General features: G+C 39.2%; 1 long non-coding RNA gene across 1 annotated transcript in view; it reads left to right on the top strand.

The window, feature by feature from the left end:
* The window catches only part of LOC131997795 (uncharacterized), a 203,351-nt gene that overhangs the window by 32,394 nt on the left and 148,985 nt on the right, over positions 1-21,972 (top strand). The window contains exon 2 of the long non-coding RNA XR_009398422.1: positions 18,742-18,777. This is a non-coding gene — a long non-coding RNA (uncharacterized LOC131997795). The remainder of the gene's footprint in view (positions 1-18,741; positions 18,778-21,972) is intronic.

Genomic DNA, 21,972 nt, shown 5'->3' with positions numbered 1-21,972 from the left:
GCATTCGTCGCCCACTCCCTTAACTCGGACTGCGTCGATCCGAAAGGCTTCGGGCTACCCAAGTTTATTTACGGCAGTCCTCTGGTTTTTACCGCCAAATCCTCTGCCCTTCATTCCCCCTTACTGCGTTATGGCCCAACACCCAAACAATGCGGATTTTTCCATCCTCGGAGAAGGCGTTAATTCCCTTCTTACACTGCAAGACTTTCTGCGACCTCACCGTTCTGGTCGTTATTGCCCTTATGACAATCATACAGTCCGTAAAGATGTTCACACTCGACGTCTTCCCGTCAGCACGGATCTCCACCTGCAGAACCGTATTATGGTCAGGCAGTCTAAAACAAATCTCAGTCCCTGAGTTCTCAATGTAGATCCCCAGGCCCACTCTGTCCTCTAGCTTTGATATCCATCCGTGTAACATGATCTTCCAGATGGCAATACTAGTGTTCCGTCAATCCAAGACTGTGCCGCTGGCAGCAGTGCCTCGCACTCGAACTAAAGTGTCGTCTTAGTTATCCGATCGGAAACCTCTTCCCTTCCATCCAGGTTTCCTATCGTTGTCTCGATTACACTCGTACCGCGATGTTATGAGCTGTTCCCATCCTTAATCCATTCTCCCATCACCCTAAGTCTCATAGGAGCAGTGGCTTAATCTGTTTGTCAATGGGTCAGATATCTAGAATAGTCTCCCTTTTATGGGCCCAAAGCCTAAATCGGTGATCGGTCTTTATGGCAGCTATATCCAAATCTGGATCGATCTGAGCCATATTGAAGGAGGATGTCGAGTGACTTAACACAACTCACTGCCCCAAATTTCAGCAAAATCGGATAATAAATGTGGCTTTTATGAGCCTAAGACACTAACTCAGCGGATCGGTCTATATGACACCTATATCCAAATCTGGACCGACCTGGGCCAAATAAAGGAAGGATGGCTTATGGTCTAATACAACTCACTGTCCCAAATTTCAGCAAAATCAGATAATAAGTGTGGATTTTATGGGCCTAAGACCCTAAATGGGCGGATCGGTCTATATGGGGGCTATATCAAGATATAGTCCGATATAGCACATCTTCGAACTTATCCTGCTTATGGACAAAAAATGAATCTGTGCAAAGTTTCAGCTCAATATCTCTATTTTTAAAGACTGTAGCGTGATTTCAACAGACAGACGGACGGACATGGCTAGATCATCTTAGATTTGTTCGCCCGTGTTCGTGCCGAATTTGGGTGCTTAAGTTATCAAATTTTCACCGGTTTGTGACGACATGGGTATACATATATACCCGAAGTGGTGGGTATTCAAAGTTCGGCCCGGCCGAACTTAATGTCTTTTTACTTGTTTTTTCATATAATGTTTGCTGCTTTTACAGATGTTTATTATTTTCCTAAAACTTCCGATGAAAATATATATTTTGTTTTAAATTCATGTTCAACTCCTCTAAGCACTTAAATTGGAATTATAGTTTTGCTAATGTTTCGCTTTTTTTTAAACCACTCATTAATCGCCCGCAACTATTTATTTATTCAAATATACTCGAGAAGTGTTACCCAGTGCCTCGCTTTCCCACTCTGCCATATTGGCCTTTGAGACTCATAAGACAGCCACAAAGTGCATTAAAATGCCACTGTAAGGAAGTCCTTGTATCCTTTGGCAGCCTCCACTAGGATCGTTGTGCATCACTTAACTGAAGTTCATCAGTAGTTCTCGGCGTTTGTTCTTTGAAAATCCTCTTTAATCCCGAGTTGAAATTACCCTTGCAACAGCTAACTGAAAGTATTTAACGTGGGTTGATGTGTGTGTGTGTGTGTTTGTGGGTGTATGTGTTTGGCTATGTGTGTGCGTTGTTAACACCAAACTCTGCTAGAGTGGTTTCACTAGTCGTTCTTGAAAAATTTACATCACAGTGTGGGAGGAGGAGAACAGAACAGCCGTGGCACTACCATAACTTGGGGCACTTTTGCAATTAAGGCAAATTTTGTGGTAAAACAAAAGAATCTACAGCAACCGCTGCTGCAGAAGAACACCAACAAACCAACAAACGAAAAAAGGCGATAAAATAAAACGTTACAAAAAACCTTACAGCTGCCGAGTGAGAGCGAAAAAAAGCGGCAAAATGTTTGTCAGTGTTGGCAAAGTTTTGCTGCATGTTGTGTTTTTTTTGGAAGGGGTTTCTTTTTTTTGTTCAACTCGGCTCTTTGCTTGGAAATGCTTGTGGGAGGAAGTTGATTGTTGTACAAGTGGTTTTTGTAGCCCCTTTGTTTATGTAACTTTTTCCGATTGAACCCCAGCTTTGTTTTTGTTGCGCTCCTTCGTTGTCGCTCATTGCAATTAAACACCAAATGCATTTTTAAGCATTCGCTTGTGTTGCGATTGCTCGCCCAAAGTTTTGGATATGAATTTCAAGTGGGGCCAATTTCAAAAAAGAAAAAAAAAAAAAACAACAACTGATGAACAAATGAACAATTTATCGAAACGTTTGATGCGTTTGTGAATTAAAACAGAATTGAATGGCTAAAAGAGAAAGCAAATGTATACAATATTGCCAGAATAATGTATGCATGTGTATGTAAACCCATGCATTTACTGGCAAAATGGTGGGGAATTTTATTTAATCTTGCAGAGAGAATGGTTGATGGTCGAAATGGTTAAATGATCACATGTATGGGTTTAAACCTTAAAACTACAAATGAGGCTTAAGTTTTCTTTTGTTGTAAATTAATGGTTTTCAATTAAATTAAATGAATCTCCCTGTAAAAAGAAAAACTATGAGAATCCAATTTTCTAGAAAAATTCTCTTTAAAAAAACAATATTTAAAAATTAATGAAAATTCATTTTAAACCAATTTGATGTAAAATTCAAAAATGAAAATTTTTTCCCAGTGATTTAATTTTGACGACTTTTGTAAATAATATCTTCACAAAAGATTTTATAACAATAAATATTTGACAAAATTTTTTGTCCTCCGGGCCGAATCTTATATACCATGGATCGCATTTGTCGGATTCTTTGCGCGGTATCTATTTTTGTACACATTACGAATAATGGATAAGAATTGTTATGCTATTGTAGCTATATCAAGTCACAGTCCGATTCGGACCATAAATTTATTGAATGTTGAAAACCTTAGTAGAATTCATTGTGTAATATTTCAGTCCATTCGGAGAAGAATTGCGCCTTGTAGGGGCTCAAGAACCATAATCGGGAGATCGGTCTATATAGGACTTGTTAAAGGTCATGGGAGAAGCCGTTGCACAAAAATTGTTGGAAGTCAAACAAAAAACTGCATGCAAAATTTCAGCCAAATCGGAAAATAATTGCGCCCTCTATTGGCTCAAGATCAAGATCCCAGATCGGTTTATATGGCAGCTATAGAAGGTTATGGACCGATTGGGACCATACTTAGCGCAGTTGTTGAAAGTCATAACAAAACACTTTATGCAAAATTTTAGCCAAATCGGATAAGAATCGCGCCCTCTAGAGGCCTAGGAAGTCAAGATCCCAGATCGGTGTATATGGCAGCTATATCAGATTTTAGACCAATTTGAACCATACTTAGCACAGTTGTTGAAAGTCATAACAAAACACTTTATGGAAAATTTCAGCCAAATCGGATAAGAATCGCGCCCTCTAGAGGCCTAAGAAGTCAAGATTCCAGATCGCTTTATATGACAGCTATATCAGGTTATGGATCGATTTGATCCATACTTGGCACAGTTGTTGAAAGTCATAACAAAACCCTTCATGCAAAGTTTCAGCCAAATCGGATAAGAATTGGGCCCTCTAGTGGCTTAAGAAGTCAAGATCACAGATCGGTTTATATGGCAGCTATACCAGGTTATGTACAGATTTGAACCATACTTAGCACAGTTGTTGGAAGTCAAAGACCTTATGCCAAATTTCAGCAAAATCAGAATTGCGCCCTCTAGAGGCTGAAGAAGTCAAGATCCCTGATCGGTTTATATGGCAGCTATATCAGGTTATGTACAGATTTTAACCATACTTAGCACAGTTGTTGGAAGTCATAACAAAAGACCTTATGCCAAATTTCATCAAAATCAGAATTGCGCCCTCTAGAGGCCCAAGACGTCAAGATCCCAGATCGGTTTATATGGCAGTTATATCAATAAATGAACCGACATGGCCCTTTTACAATACTAACAGACCTACGCTAATAAGAAGTATTTGTGCAAAATTTCAAGCGGCTAGCTTTTCTCTTCGAAATTTAGCGTGCTTTCGACAAACAGACGGACGGACGGGCGGACATGGCTTAATCGACTTAAAATGTCCAGACGATCAAGAATTGCATACATTTCATGGGGTCTTAGACGATTATTTCGAGGAGTTGCAAACAGAATGAGGAAATTGGTATACCCCCTTCATATGGTAGAGGGTATAACAATGAATTTGTATTTGTTTGTTTGTCTGTTCCGTATAGACTCAAAATCGGTTAACCGATTTTCTTGAAATTTTCACTGATGGTGCATGATGATCCCGTGGTGAAAATAGGGTAATACATTTTTCTATATCTGAAGGGATGGCGGACACTCCCTCTTACCCTATTTTTCAAAAACGCCAGATCTCGGGGATAGGTGATGTGCTCTCCTATTGTTACATAAAAACCAAAAAATTGGTATCCAAATTTCGAATGGGGTACCTAGGGGGGCCGCCTCACCCCCAAAACCTAACAAATATATATTAAGACCAATCACGACAATATGTGACTCAAATGAAAGATATTTAAGATTTGAAAACGTATCTGATATCCAATTGTCGAACCAGGTGTCAAAATCGGACACACTAACCGACCATGGCAATATGGGACTCAAATGAAATGTGTTTGCGAGTAGAATACCAATTTGATATCCAAATGTGGGACCACGTTTATGGGGGTACACTCATACCCCCAAAACACCCCTTAATCTGACTTATTTACCGACCATGGCAATATGGGACTCAAATGAAAATTATTTGAGTGAAAAATACGAATCTGACATCCAAATGTGGGATCAAGTGTTTGGGGGACCGCCCCTTTCCCAAAACACCCCCCAAACAGGACTTATTTACTGACCATGGCTATATGGGGCTTACATAAAAAGTACTTGAGTGTAGAATATGAATCGGATATCCAAATGTGGTACCAAGTGTTTAGGGGGACGCCCCTCCCCGAAGAGGAAATATTTGCAACCATAGCAATATGGGCCTCAAATGAAAGATCTTTGGGAGTAAAGCATGAATCTGATATCAATATTCGGGAAAAAATAACAATGGGGCCACCCCACCCTCATAACACCACCCAATAAGGACGTATTTGCTAACCAACCATTGTAATCTTGGCCTGAAATAGGAGGTATTTTAGAGTAGAACACGAATCTGATATATATTTTCAGGGCCAAGTCGCTGAGTGGGCGACGCATCCCCGAAAACACCCCCATACCGGTCATGTTTGGCGACTATGGGAATTTGGGTCTCAAATGAAAGGTATTTGGGAGTAGACCTCGAACCTGACACTAACATCACCAAGACAATTTGGGCCTTATAGAGAGTGGAGCTCAATATTGATAATTTTAAGGGCCCATTTCTCAAACCGAAACTTTGAAACTTTGATTGCTGCCTTATGGCAAACCAAAAACAAAAACGTATTAAATTTCGGAGTCAAATAACTATGGGGAACGCCCTACACCAAAACCCACCCGAACGGACATATTTTCAGATTTGGACAATATGGGTATCAAAAGAAAGGTATTTAAAAGTAGAGTACGAACTTAATATAAAAATTGGACTCCAAGTGTCGGGGGGCCCGCCCACAACCTCAAAAGCCGCCCAAACGGCCATATATATCGATTAGCTTTCATATGGGCATCAAATGAAAGGTACCGCCTCTCCACAAAACGCAAAATCGATATGTAGACACGTCATGATAGTATGTGACTAAAACGAAAGGTATTTGAGAATAAAAAACGAATGTGGTATCCAAGTTTGGAGCCAAGTGTTTGGTGGGGCGCCTCACCCCCAAAACCCTCCAAAATTGGGCATATTTACCAACCATGGCAGTATGGAGCTCAAATGAAAGTTATTTGGGAGTAGAGCTCGAACTTTCCCGAAATAAGTGCCTGGTAGGTCGCCCCACCACCATAATAACTGATAATAGAACTTATTAACTGACCAGGGCAATATGGGGCTCCAAGTGTCTGGGTGGCCACTCCACCCACAAAATTCCCCCCTAACCGGATAAATTCACCAACTATGGCAATATAGCACTCGAAAGAAAGGTATTTGGAAGCAGACAGGAGTTTGATACACACATTCGGAGAGAAATATCCCCACCCCGAAACTCCCCAAATTAGATCTTTTTTATAATTGAAAATCACATTTCCCAATTTTTTTATGAAAAATAAAATTTGGATTAAGTCTCCAATTTCATTGTTCCTTGTTCTAGCTATGATGCTTTCTTTGGGTCATATGTCATTGTTTTAATAGAAAACGTTTAGTAAAAAGGATTTTGCACAACAATGGTGTGAAATATGCTCCTTAATAAATAAAATAGACACTGGCTCTCTGAAGAATCCTTTGAAAATATCCATGTATTTAAATACTTTGTCATGGCAAACAATCCACAGATGCTCGCTATGGGTAAACATTAAGAGTGGAGAAAAATCAACTATGCTTTCTAGGAAAATCCATTCATTGGAAAATCTAATCCATTCAGTCAAGCGTTTGCCGTAGGGAGAGTGTGCGTGTGAATGTGATTGTGTGTGTTTTATTGGGATTTTCACATATTAGTTTTACAAAATACTTGACACCAACAACGCTATCATCGGCATCATCATCATCATCGTCCGCATCGTCATGCTCATTCCCATTCCCATCGAGAGCAGTGACTACAAACGACGACAATTGTTTTTGCCACTTGCCAGAGTCAAGCGTGCGAGTAGAAAACAACTGCAAATGCCGCACGTATCTGCATAAATAAATATGAATGGCTCTTGGTTGCTGCGCTCGGCATACAGGGAGCGCTACTTTAAATGTACATTTTATATCCTTGTAGCAGAGCAGATATCTGCCCATAAGGACCTTTTGCTATGTGAGTCTTCTAGGACCTAGGAGGGAGGTGTAGTGCGATGGAGGCAGCATACACGCCTTATTTCTTCTGGTCTACATGTGTTCACACATTTGCATAAATTTTGTGCATATTCCAAAAACTAGCGAAATAAAAAAAAAACACAAAATACATTCTGCCCCAAGGCAGAATGGCAATACGCTCTGCAAGAAATGAACATTACCAAGCCAACCACATTGTTGTTCACATGTGGCCTCCGTAGCCCATCCAGCAGAGAAAACAAGAAGAAACTAGAAACCATGGTACGAGTTTGTATGAGTATCTCATGATGAATATCCTTTACGAATGGAGTCTTCACACACATACTCTCAGAGACATGGGGTGTATTTTTTTCACTTCTTTTGTTTGCCTTTTCTCTGCTGAGGGAAAACAGAATTATGGCTTCACTGGCTGCTGTTGCATCATAATACTTTCCTCGGGCAATTTTGGCAAAAATTATACGTGTATGAATTTGAAAAAGCATTTGAATGCAAATTGAAAAAATATGAAAAAGTGTTATCCCCCCCCCCATTATCCTTTAGAGGATCTCCATATACAGTCCATTCAGTTGTGGGAGAAGGGTAATAACAAAGTTTTACCTTCACTTTAATTGGTAATAATTCCGAAAGGCTTGCCAGCAAGAGAAATCTAAATGACAAAGTTTTTTCTTGCTCACCAAAAAAAGAAATCGATGTTTGTAAGTCTGTGTGTTTACTAAATAAAATGGAGACACGGAAAAAAATTTAAATTAAAACACTGGCTAGAAGTCGATATTGCAATATCTGATGGGTTATTAAGCATAACATCAGTCAAACTTATCCTCAGTCCAGAAAAATAAAAAGTTGTCTGGTAGTCGTTGGAATATCATTTCAAAAAATGCTGGCATACATGCTTGACCTCAAAAAATGCATACACTTTTGTAATCCTTTATTTTGTAGTTTTCCCATCTTAAAAAACAGAAAATCCTACACAAATAAGCAGACCATGGTGAAATATTTTTAAGAAATACTTTTCACCGTATTCGTAACTAATTTTTGTAATAAATGTCACTCTTTTGTTTCATAATTTTCCGTGAAAAATAGACATCTTTACTTTCTTTGTCTCGAATGTCTTTCAGCTTGATAAGAGACAAAAGAGAGAGAGAGAGAGAAAGAAGAGTCCAGTTGCTAGTATTCTCGCCAATGTTTGTTCTCTTACAGAGCGTCACATTGTCTATGCAGAGATTTATGCAAAATTGTTGTTCTTGTTTGGCCAACGGAAGCAACAACCACAACAACAACGTGCATACCATCAAAGCTGACTGTCACAATTGTATGCTGCTGTACGTTGTGTGGTCTACCAAAAGTGCCACAAAAAGACAACAGACAAAACTAACCTCAGGGTACTAATGGGAGATATGTTCAAAGAAAAAATAACCAACCGTCCTTAACAAGAGGTAAAACAACTGTGCGTGTAACCCAAAGCCCAGTTGGAAATTTTGTCGTACTGTTAGCCAAAAAAAAAAAAAAAAACTATGATTATCTTCTTCATTGCTGTCGATATTCGTAAGTATTTCAGTTGTTCCAATTTTATCATATCAGGTATTTTTTTGTGGCACTGTAGTTCAGAAATGGATCTTAAAAATTAGGCCATTTGTAACAAAGCTTGACTGGAGTTTGTCTCTTAAAGCAAATTGCAAATTTGCCCATGAACATTCCGTTAAGGAACTGGGGCAAACTTCTCACAAATTAATGAACGGCGTGCCGCAAAGCGACACCGCTTTGGGGACAAGTTTTACATGGAAAAGTACCTCACAAATGTCGCCAGCCAGGATTCGATCCCTGGCGTTCGGCGTCATAGCCGGACATGCTAACCTCTGCGCCACGGTGGCCCCTTCAAAAACTATGAGAAAAAATTGCCTATGCTTTTGCAAATTTGCCCATGAACATTCCATTAAGGAACAGCGACAAACTTCTCACATATCAATGAGTGATGTCCGATTCATGAACGGCGTACCGTAGTGCGACACCTCTTTAGGAAAAAGTTTTTTCATGGGAAATTGAAAATTACCTTCAATTATATATTCTTGATCATCTTAATATTCTAAGTCGATTAAGCCATGTTCTTCCGCCCATCCGTCTGTGGAAATCAACAAAAATATCCACTTGAAATTTTGTACAGAGATTTTTTTATTGATGTAGGTCGTTGGAGATTAAACATGGGCCATATCGGTTCAGATTTGGATGTAGATCCCATAAAGGGTGGACCTTTAATTTGACATTTTGAACTCTTGGAAGCGGCAATTGTTATCCAAATGCCTAAAAAAAATGCAAGTTCGGTTCAAGTAGGTGTCTTAACAGATTACCTAATATAGCTCTCACATAAACCTGATTTGACATAGTGAGGCCCTGGAAGCCGCAATTGTCAGATTTGGCTGAAATTTTGAACATGGTGTCCTGTGAAGATTCAGACTCCAATAAGAATTTACACAGAAGAAAAGTTGCCCGAAAATTTATGATTTTTCCTTATTCGTAGGAATGTGACACTTCCAAATCAGTTTCCTGTCCAAGATCACATCTAAGTATTTGACCTTGTCAGATATCGAAATCGTCGATTTGAGGTAACGTGGTGTGTCAAATTGGCCCACCTTCGTCTTCACCGTGAACAGTCATATTTCAGTCTTCTCTGGATTAACATTGAGACCTCTGGGTCTAGCTCAGTCATATGCCATATGCATGACCCTTTCGGCCCTTCTGCATAGCTGGTTCGGATCCTTATCCCTGAGAAGTATTATAACATCATCGCGTAGCAGACGGGCTCAAATCCCTTCTCAGTCAGCATCCGTAATAGGTCATTAATGGTGGTCATCCATAGGAGTGGCGATAAATATGAGGATTTCTGCCTATCCTAGTCTTCCCAATCTTGAAAAAGACAGCCTTGCTCCTGTAGTGCGCCATGCCTTTAGTCTTAGCCCAACTCGTCACGGAGACTTGATCAATCCCAACCACAAGGAGAGTTCCTTTCTCCTTTTCCTTCCTGTGGAAGACCTCCCCTCTATACTCGCAGCTCATCATTTGTGTTAGTGGACCCTCTATAGAGTTCCACACAGGTTCAAAAATCCGATCGTTAACCAGATCCTCCACTTGGGACCGATGATCTGGTATAATCCTACCGGGTACACTGCCGATGTTGATTACTGCATAAGTCAGCTCATGTCTGTTGTGCTTCCTTGCCACTGTGGCGTAAGAGGGCGTCTCCTTACCATTCTCAGCGACCATCTTCCCTCAGTATGGAAGCCACAGTCCTCCGTGAAGACTCAGGGGCCGTGCGTGTTTCCTTCGTTCCTGTTCCGACTTTGTATACCTCCGTAGGACACTGTCTGGAGTACCCAGAGTACTTAAAAGCGGGCAGCTCTTTTTCTTCTTCTCCATTTTAGCAGTGTTATGCTCTTCGGGAGATCTGATTCTTTTTCCAGCTTCAGTAGAAGTGCTTAGAATGTGAGTTCTATCCCTGCCAGCATCCTGCACTTTCGCCTGATTGCGCTGCCGGTACATACTCCTTTATCTCCTTCGTCGTGCCATGGATCGCTTTCTCGGTCTGCTTGTGAGCTAAGCAAAGCCGTTGCTCACTTCTGCCGTCATCCCGATGCCCTCATCTCTTGATTCGGTTGCGATGACTGTTTCATTGACACCGTCTCTGTCTGAATCCGAGTCGGAAACACCACCTTTACTTAAAGGCTGGGAAGGAATTGTGCATCCCTCTGGTTCATCCGTCTGTTCCTCATTATTTAGTCTGACGACTAGTTGTGCGCTTAAAGCATGTCGACTACAGGTGCCGAGGCACCCACACTTATAGGAGGTGAGAACCAGACATGTAGTTCTGCTAGAGACGAGTACGGTCCAAATTGGTCTTTAACCTAATATAGCTCCCATATATACCGATCTCTCAAGTTGACTTCTAGAGCTCTTACAAGACGCAATTTTTCTCCGATTTGTCATGCTGTGTTACGACTTCCAAGAATTGTGGCTGATATAGCTCCCATGTAAACCGGTCTCTCGTTCATCCTTCTTCGGTTACTAGAAGCTTTAATTATTGCTGGTTTGACAGAAGTTTGGTATGTCACCATACATCGGTTATATGTGTCACCTCGGTTATATGTGTTAACCACATTTCGTAATAATCCAGTGAAAAATGCATAATTTATGCCCTCATAGCAGCTATATCGAAAGATGGTCCGATTGGACCAAATTTGGCACGGACATTGAGTGGTGTAATAGGTACCAGTCATTGTACCAATTCTGTAGAACAAAATATTGCTATTGGTAGCTATATCCAAATATAGATCGAACTGAATCATATACGACACGGGTATCGAAAAGCCTAACATAAGTCACTGTGTCAAATTTGTGCGAAATCAGATTATATATGGGGCTTAGACTTTAAATCGAGATATCGGTCTATGTGGCAGTTATATCCAAATATAAAATGATCTGGGCCAAATTGAAGAGGGATGTCGATGGTCCTAACACAACTCACAGTCCAAAATTTCGGCGACATCGGACAATAAACGCGCCATTTTAGGGGCCGAGACCTTTAATCGAGAGATCGGTCTATATGGCAGCTATATTCAAATTTGGACCGATCTGGTCCCAATTGAACAAGGATGTCGAAGGGCTTAACACAACTCACTGTCCCAAATTTCGGCGACATCGGACTATTAATGCGTCTTTTATGGGTCTAAGACCTTAAATCGAGAGATCGGTATACATGGAAGCTACATCCAAATCTGAACCGATCTGGCCCAAATGGAAGAGGGATGCTGAAAGGCCTAACAACTCACTGTCAAAAATTTCGGCGACATCGGACAATAAATGCGTCTTTTATGGGCTCACAACCTTCAATCGAGAAATCGGTCTATATGGCAGCTATATTCAAATCTGGACCGATCTGGGCCAAATTGAAAAAGGATGTCGAGTGCTTAACACAACTCACTGCCCCAAATTTCGGCGTTATCGGACAATCAATGCGCCTTTTATGGACCCAAAATCGAGAAATCGCTCTATATGGCAGCTGTATTCAAATTTGGACCGACCGACGACGAAGGCCCTAAGACAACTCACTGTTCCAAATTTCGGCGAAATTGGACATTAAATGCCCCTTTTATGGACCCAAAATCTTTAATCGAGGGATCGGTCTATATGGCAGCTATATCCAAATCTGGACCGACCTGGGCCAAATAAATGAGGGATGTCGAAGGGCCTAACACAACTCACTGTCCCAAATTTCGGCGTTATCGGACAATAAATGCGCCTTTTATGGACCCAAAACCTTAAATCGAGAAATCGGTCTATATGGCAGCTATATAAAATTTTGGACCGATCTGGGCCAAATTGAAAAAGGATGTCAAAGGGCTTAACACAACTCACTGTCCCAAATTTGAGCCAAATCGGAAAATAAATGTGGCTTCAATGGGCCTAAGACCTAAAATCGGCGGATCGATCTATATGGGGGCTATATTAGGATTAAGTCCGATATAGCTCATCTTCGAAGTTAACCTACCGATGGACAAAAAAAGGATCTGTGCAAAGTTTTAGCTCAATATCTCTATTTCTAAAGACTGAATTCAACAGACAGACAGACGGACGGACACGGGTCGGAAATGGATATTTCGATGTGTTGCAAACGGAATGACAAAACGAAAATACCGCCATCCTTCGGTGGTGGGTATAAAAATATAAAAATAGTTTTTAAGCATCATAAAACTTGTATTTTTCACCATGTCGTGTAACTAAGTTTTCCTACTGGGGGTAGCATTTGAACAGGAAACACATGTCATCATTCATCAGGACATTGGTCTTGATAATAATACTTTCTTTGAAAAAGTATTTATTTTTGCAAAATCATAAAAATTAGATGAGGTCAGGTTATATTATTGTGGCAACCTAAATCAGTCTTACCAAAGACAGGCCAAACCCTTTGATGGGAAATGAATCCATCACAGGTAATATGGGGTCGCTACAAACTCGGCTATCATCATTTATCATTCCGTTTGTAACACCTCGAAATATTTAACTAGGACTCCATAAGGTATATATATTCTTGATCGTTTCGAAATTCTGAATCGAACTAGCCATCCATCTGTCGAAATCACGACAGCGGTTGAACACGTAAAGGCAATCGCTTAAAATTTTGCACAGATACTTCTTATTCATGTAGGTTGTTGGGGATTGCAAATGGTTGTTCTGTTATTACTTCCAACAACTGTGCCAAGTATGGTTCAAATCGGTCAAGAACCTGATGTAGCTCTCATATAAACCGATCTCCCGATTTGTCTTCTTGAGCCCCTGGAAGCCGCAATTTTGTACATGGTGTTCTGTTATGACTCCCAACAACAGTGCCTAGTACGGTTCAAATCGGTCAAGAACATGATATAGCTCCCATATAAACTGATCTCCCGATTTAACTTCTTGAGCCCTTACAAGCCGCGAATTTTTTCTCTGATTTGGCTGGAGATTTTAAGAAAATGTAAGCTAAACATTATATTTCTTCAAATATATGAACCAAATTTGCAACGTTTCGGTCAAGACCCTGAAGTATAACCAAATCTGACCACTGTTCTCCAAGCTGATGGAGAATTATGACAAGCATGCCGCAAATAAAACTAAAACAACTGCCAAAAAGGACATTTTGATATTGTCGAGTATGTTACCGTACAACAAAATGTCACAGACACAACGATGTTGACGATGATGTTGTTGATGACTTCCTTTGGCAATTGTTTTGTTGCTATACTGCCCGGGTGTTGGGGGTATGGTAATGCCGGTATTTGCTGTGTTGGTGGTCCACTAACTGCAAAGGCATGAGGTACCATGTACCATTACATGCTGCACACAACTGACAGTAGTTTGACATGATTTTTACATTTTTGAACTTTTCTTTTCGTTTCTATGCAACATTGCCGTGTAGTTCAAAAGAGAGTATACCTAAATTAAAGGCAAACGAGGAAAAGAAGATTAAGTTCGAAATGTTTAACAATTTATTGTGTGACCAACAAACTCTATGGAATTAATATTTAGCATTAGTTAAATAATCAGCTTTTCAAGAAAGTAGATCAATGTGTTTATTGCAAACAATTTGCTTCACAAAATTTTTGTAAAAAATATTTTTTGTTGTTATGCTTTTGGCTGGCCATGATTGTTTACTAAGATTTTCTTTTTAACCGTTTTTTATTTAATTTAGACCACCTGTCTCCTAAGGTAATTTGGCATTTGCTGTAACCAGTAACGGCCAGTAATTCGTTTATTGTAATTAAAATTTCTTTAGATACTGTTTTAAAGCTCTTTACCTCTCTTCGTTATGTATCGAGTAGTGGAGTTAGTCTTTTCGTAAGTTGCACTCTATAATTTTAAACGAAGTAGATGTTACTCAGGAGTGAAAGATTCCTCTTGTCCTTATTTTTACACTTACCTAAACCTTTAATTAACAGATTATTGCTCTCTATTGTCAATAGCGTTTAGATGATTTCCTTAAAAGAGACCTTGTTCTTAAACAAATCACCACAGTTTTGAATTTTCATCATGCCACTGCCATCTCAGATCATGGTAATTTGCCAACTCAACAACTTTCCCCGAGGTGTTTTGGAGATGGGTTACAATCTGCGTAAGAGTGTCATTGTCATGTACAAAATGTCCATTACAAAATATTTGCATTTTAAGTTTTGCATATTTTTGTTTTGTCTGCATCCTTTTTATTTTGGCCCAAACTAAACATAATTTGCCACATTCTCTTAACCAGAGATTATGGCGACTTGGTTGTTGTTTTGTTGTTGTTGCTTTTTTGTTATTCTTTTACTTGTATACCAAATTTGTTTTCAACCTTTTGGGTTGGTGAAGTGTCATGGTCGTTTCGTTTAGTTGCCTTTTGCCTTGTCATCGATATGACAACATTTCTCCATGTGATGTGTGCTGTTTCCGCAAACTTCACTACCAAAAAATGTTGCAAAAGATTTTCTTTTTGTTCATTTGATAACTTTTCTACATTAGAATTTGGGGTTTTCACTTTAATGCCTGTCGCTTTGGAAGACAGGAGAACGAATGCTATCATCATTCCAAGGACCATGGTAGTGACTTTAAAAAGCTGACCACTAAAGCATAAATAAATTTAAGTTAGCATGATATTTGCATAAAAAATGCGATGAAATTTCTATGAAAGTTTATTAATGTCAAATTTCGTCCAACTTCTTTCTATAAACATTTTTGTTAAAATTTTATTTTTAAAGAAAACTAGCTGAACCCGGTCCGCTCTGCTACGCCTTCTTTTACTTTATATGGAACAAAACTATCCTTTGAATATTTATTTTCCGAAATTAAAGAGATTTGAGTGAAATACCATGCTACGAAAATCGTATTCATGCTTGACTAACAGTATAACAGTATGAATGCCTTTATTGGAATACAGTAAAATCTTTATCGGTCTATAAATTCGCTCGGAGGGTTTAAGGTTGCTGAAGTTTGGATGTTAGAGATACTTTATTCTTAAAAGACTTTAATTTAGCCCCATATTCTCATGGAGATTTTGTGAGTGGGAAAACCCCCAGGGTGTTGGTTGGTGGGTTTAAAGGGTATGGCTGGACCCCAGGAACCTGGTTCCGAAAGTGGGTATTAATTACACCCAGTGACTTGAAAATATATATATAAGATTCGTGTTCTACTCTAAAATACCTTTTATTTGAGTCCCATATTGCAATGGTCAGCAAATATGTCCTATTGGGGGTGTTATGGGGGTGGGGTGGCCCTATAAGAACTTTTTACCGAATTTGGATTAGTGCTCTACTCCGAAATACCTTCTTTTGAGCCCCATATTGTCATGGCCGGTAAATATGTATGTCCGATTTAGGGGTGTTTTGGAGCGTAAGGTTGGTTCCCCAGACATATACCCTGAAAAAGTATCAGCAAAAATCGATATCGTTTTCTAATCTCAAATACCTTTCAATTGAGTCGCTTATTGCAAAATTCTGCAAATATGACCCACCCCCAGGTCTTAAAAACTGTCATCATCGAGCTCTACTTTCCATTTCAGCCTCTTATTGCAAAAGTCAGCAAATATGATCAACCTCCAGGTCCTAAAAACTGTCAACATCGAGCTCTACTTCCTATGAGCCCCTTATTGCAAAAGTCAGCAAATATGACCCACCCCCCCGGTCCTAAAAACTGTCAACATCGCTTTGAGCTCTAAATTGTCATGGAAGGGGGTGTTGTGCGGAAGAGATGAACTCCCAGAAACTTGGTCCCGAAAGTTGGTATCAATTCCGTGCTTTACTACCCAATACCTTTCATTTGAGCCCCATATAAGCATGGTCGGTAAATATGTCCGATTTAAGGATGTTTTGGGGAGTGTGGTAGTCGCTCAAACACTTAACTCTGAAGAAATATCGGTTTCGTGCTCTATTCTCAAATATCTTTTATTTGAACTTCATATTTCTTTTGGTTTAAGGGGGCCAAACACCTTTTATTTGAGACCCTTATTGCAATGGTCAGCAAATATGTCCGGTTTGGAGGTAGGGTTGTTTTGGGGGATGGGGCGGCCACTGAGTGACTTGACCCGGAAAATATATAATCCCCCTAATACGGTTGGCGATGGCGTAGTCGAATGTTGAAATTTTTGAAAAGCGGTTTTATGGTTGTTGAAGATGAAAATTAGTATACATTTTTGATATCGCATAAGTCGAATTCGATTGTCAAATTCGACGAAAAGGATGGGTATATAAGTTATATGCATTCTAAACTATTTGGCTTCGGCTGCCAGGCAGTCGCTTGAGGACAAGGAAAAGATTTACCACTGGATCAGATTTCTTCAGCACCTCCCCCCCCAATCCCTACGCCAATGCCCGTTTTTCAAAATCAGCAAAGAGGAGGTTTGTTTTTTTTTCGATTCTTGTGCTTATAGCCTTTGCCAATTCATACTCATCATTAATATTTCCTTTCGCTTTTTGTTTCCCATTTTTTATCAGTGCTCCGCATATTTATTCTGTTTGCAATGCATTCCAAAATTACATTTGAATTTTTTAAATTGGATTTTGTTCGACGTGTCGTGGTGTTGTAGCCACATCGAATTTTGAATTATGAAGTGATTCGTTTATGTGGTAATAAAAATATGTCAACACTTGCCAAATAAACACATATGATTTAAATCCTAAGCCAAAGGATAAAGTCATCACGGAACACATTCCAAGAATTCTAGACACACACACACACACACTCACACAAATTGTCGTTAAGTGGGGACTTGGGGTATGTGTATGTGTGTGTTCTGTGCTCTATGTTCTATTGTTGGTATCTGCAGCCTCTCTGTCTGATGGCATTGCCTGTCGAGATGATGATGGTGACAACAACGACAGTGACTGCTGTTATGCTGCTGCAGTGATGATGATGGTGCTGATGACAAGAATATTGCTGTGATGTTGTTGATGCTTAAATGGCAAACATCAGTCAATGACAGAAACAACTACCTAGCCCACGACATAAAGGATATACCCATCAAAAAGGACGACGAGTATGTGATGGTCAAAACAAACAGTAGACTTGAGTTAACACGTAATACTCCAGCCTTACCCACACTCCTCCCTCACACATACACAGTACCTACGCACATGCAATAGTGCTTCGGCATCATCACACACATAAACAAATGAAATGAAGATAGATATTCTTCAACACTCACTGTAGTGACCATTGTTATCCTTTTGCAAGCACTCAACACGCTATACACCAAACCGGAAGAGATGATGCCAGAAGAAAGAGCAGCATACGTTAGGAAACGAGACGCCAGTGAGCAATGTAACCACTTCTCGAACAATTTATGTTTGTATGCATATACAAGTGGGTCGCTGGAAACGTTCCGTTACTGGTTGAGATTATTCTTAGGTTCAAAGGGGAAAAATGTTAATGGATACAAACAAATTAGGATATCATTTTACAAAATTAAATTAAAAAAATAAATTTAAAATTTAAAAGAAATGCTTGTTAGGTTAGCATGTTCGCCAATGACGCTAAACGCCTGAGTTAGAATCCTGGCGAGACCATCAGAAAAAATGTTCAGCGGTGGTTTTCCCCACATAATGCTGGCAACATTTGTGAGGTACAATGCCATGTAAAACTTCTCTCCAAAGAGGTGTCGTACTGCGGCACGCCGTTCGGACGCGGCTTGCCTTTGAGCTTAAACTTAAATTGGTCGCACTTATTGATATGAGAGAAGTTTGCCCCTGTTCCTTAGTGGAATGTTAATGGGCAAAATTTGTTTGTATTTGCTTAACAAATCATGACTGTACACTCATAGAAATAAGTTTGCTGATATCAGCAAACTCTGTCTGCTGATATTAAATTAAAAATGTAAAACTTTTGAATGATTCCTTACAAAATATTTTAACTTCTAAACAATAATTAAAACAACAAAAAAAACAAATTTTTTACATTTTTAACTTTTTATCATTCGAAAACAACAGAAAATGTTTGCTGTTTCAGCAAACAATTACTTCTATCCCATTTTCAGCTGACTTTCTGCGGTTACAGGAAACTTTTCTGCACTTTTGCCTAAGAAATTTCTCTGAGTGTAAATGTAATCAACTAAAATACCTTAATTTATTATCATATTTTTCTTTTCAGAAAAAATTTTGAATGTACTGGCGTATAAGGGAATTGGTAAGTCTTACATTGCCTTAATTTATTGTAGAAAATCAAAACTTAACAATATATTAATGTATACTAATCTAGTCATTCCGTTTGTAACACCACGAAATATTCGTTTAAGAATACAAAAAGTATATATATTCTTGATCGTCCGACGTTCTGATTCGATCTAGCCATGTCCGTTCGTCTGTCTAAATCCCGATAGCGGTCGAACGCTTAAAGCTAATCGCTTGAAATTCTGCACAGATACTTATTACTGATGTGGGTCGTTGGGGATTTCAAATGGGCCATATCGGTTTAAATTTAGATATAGCTCCCATATAATCCGATCTCCCGATTTGATTTCTTGAGTCCTAACAAGCCGCAAGTTTTGTCCGATTTGGCTAAAATTTAGCATGTAGTATTATGTTATGACTTCCAACAAATGTGCCAAGTACGGTCCAAATCGGTCCATAACCTGATATAGCTCTCATATAAACCAATCTCCCGATTTGATTTCTTGAACCCCTGGAAGCCGCAATTTGTATCCGATTTGGCTGAAATTTTACGTGTGGTGTTCTGTTATAACTCCCAACAGCTGTGCCATGTACGATCCAAATTGGTCTATAACCTTATATAGCTCCCATATAAACCAATCACCCGATTTGATTTCTTGAACCCTTACAAGCCGCAATTTTTGTCCGATTTGGCTGAAGTGTTCTGTTATGACTTCCAATAACTGCGTCAATTACGGTCCAAATGGGTCTATAACCTGATATAGCTCCCATATAAACTGGTCTCACGATTTGACTTCTAGAGTCCTTAAAAATCGCTATTTTCGTCCGATTTTGCTGAAATTCTCCATGCTGTGTTCTGTTACGACTTTCAACAAGTGTTTTTTTTTAGATTATAATTTTAAAAATCGGACTACAAATGAAGATATAGCAGCTCGAAAATTTTTTGGTAATACCAAGATGACCTACTTTAGTGGGCTGCCAAGAGGCGCCCGGACTACCTAAACTAAATTATTAAATACTAAATTTCCCATGAACATTCCACTAAGGAACGAGAGAAGCTTCTCTCATATCAATGAGTGCAGTCAGATTAATGTTCAAGCTCAATGATATGGGGCCAACTTTATTATGCCGAGTTTTGCCGCATAGCGACACCGCTTGGTAGAGAAGCTTTAACACGGCAGGACACCTCACAAAAGTAGCCACCATTAGTAAGTAAAATTTGTCTGATGTTCGCGCAGGGATTTGAACCCAGACGCTCGGCGTCATATGCGGACATGCTAACCTCTGCGCCACGGTGGCCTTACGAAATGGTAGCTTGAAATTTTGCACACGGTCTTAATAACACCTCAGCTCCAACTACTTTAAATTTCAAAGAGATATCTCTTCCCGTTCCCACACGGCATGTTTTTTTCTAATTTTTTCGAATTTCTCCCACTGTGACCGCACATCTCCCGAAATAGGGTAATAAGGCCATAAAAGATCCATTCCATCCTTTTTGGCACAGTGAGTTATGAAAGACCCCTAACCATTCCTGTAAAATGTGGTCCAGATGAGACCATATCTGAATATTGCTGCAATATAGATCGATATCCCGATAAAGAGTATTGAGCCTATAAAAGGAGCACTTTTGATCCGATTGTGATGAAATTTGGCACAGTGAGTTTAAAATGATTAGTTGAATCAATTAATTTTTTAATTGACAATTGCAAAATTTTAAAAAAATGCATACCCAAATAAAAAATGACTGAATAAATTAATGTTTTTAGTTGAAAACTATTTTATTTTTAATAAAAATATTTATTTTTGGTATTGCTTTCGTCGACGCACCTTAAAACACCCCTAAACCATAGCTGAAACAAAACATGGCAAATGAAAAAGAGGGGAATGATGATTAGTTAATGGTACTTCTGAAAGATTCATTCATTCAGACAATAATGTTTCTATTTTGTACATATATAAGTCCTGACCATGGTATGAGCGTGTGTGTGTGTGTGGGTGTGTGTGCGGGTATGCGTGAGTGTGTGCCGCTGACTATGTTGATGATGAGTAAAGGACTGTACATTTGACTTTCTGCCACATAAAGATCACACAGAGCATGGAGCAAACGAACATTTAGTGTTTCACATACCATTCAAATGGTGGCGATGCTCTTAATTCAAACTCACTCGGGGTACTCCTACGAATATGGACTACTACACAAAACTTTGCTACACACGTACACTCATATCAGTGATTGCAAACTGAAGTAATGGATATTTCATCAGTTATATGGGAATCCATTTATCTGTCATCATTCGGACAAAGTTCATTTATCCATTTCCGCTTCATCATGAAATGAATACTTGTCTAAACTTGGAGTAAATATAATTTTTACAATGAATAGACTGTTCGACACCATCAGCATCATCATTGCATATCTGGTTTTGGGGTTTTTATATAGTTCGTTTTTTTTTTTTTTGGTAAACATTTAATCTCTTTTCTTTAACTTCTATAAATATTTCTTTTTTAGATTTAATGCTTTCGAGGGCTTTTATTTATTTTCTTTTACCTTTGACTTAAATTAAAGCCACTTCCAAGCAATTGATCAAAGTTTTCCCAATTGGGGATATATTTACATGGGCCTGCTTTGACTTTTCCTTTGTGGTGTTTAATTTATTTTTGGGCATTTTGGCTAAATGTTATCCTTTCATTTGCTAAACACATTTGGCTTTGTGTGTTAAACACTTTGCCGCCTCCGTGTGTAGGCCACTCCTTAAAGTCTCCATTTTCAAAGTCAACATATCACCTTACAAATGTCATTCACAAAGGTTATGCATGCCTGCCTATACCTGCCTTGCTGATGGCATGCTGCTCACAGACACAAATATTTACATAGTTTTCTGCACACACACACACACACACACACAACGGGGCGAGTGTATCAAAGCAAGTCTGTTAAAAAGATACAAACACACTCTCACTCGTGTCTTTCATACAAGCACTCACACAAACACTTGAGCCACAAATAAACATCAAGTTAAGCATACACACATTGCTCTGGCGGCACGCAATCACCTGCCTAATGTCGAAACAAAACGAATACTCGTATTCCCATATGAACATCTATTTGTAGCTCCTCCACACACAAACACACACCCTCTGCTGTGTGTGTGTGTGCTTTCATTCTACAGAGGCTTTTGTTTACTATCTCAAACGGCAACAACAACAATGG

Source organism: Stomoxys calcitrans, chromosome 5 (genome assembly GCF_963082655.1).
Source record: "Stomoxys calcitrans chromosome 5, idStoCalc2.1, whole genome shotgun sequence".
NCBI classification, from domain to species: domain Eukaryota; kingdom Metazoa; phylum Arthropoda; class Insecta; order Diptera; family Muscidae; genus Stomoxys; species Stomoxys calcitrans.
This window is presented reverse-complemented; position numbering and strand designations above follow the sequence as displayed.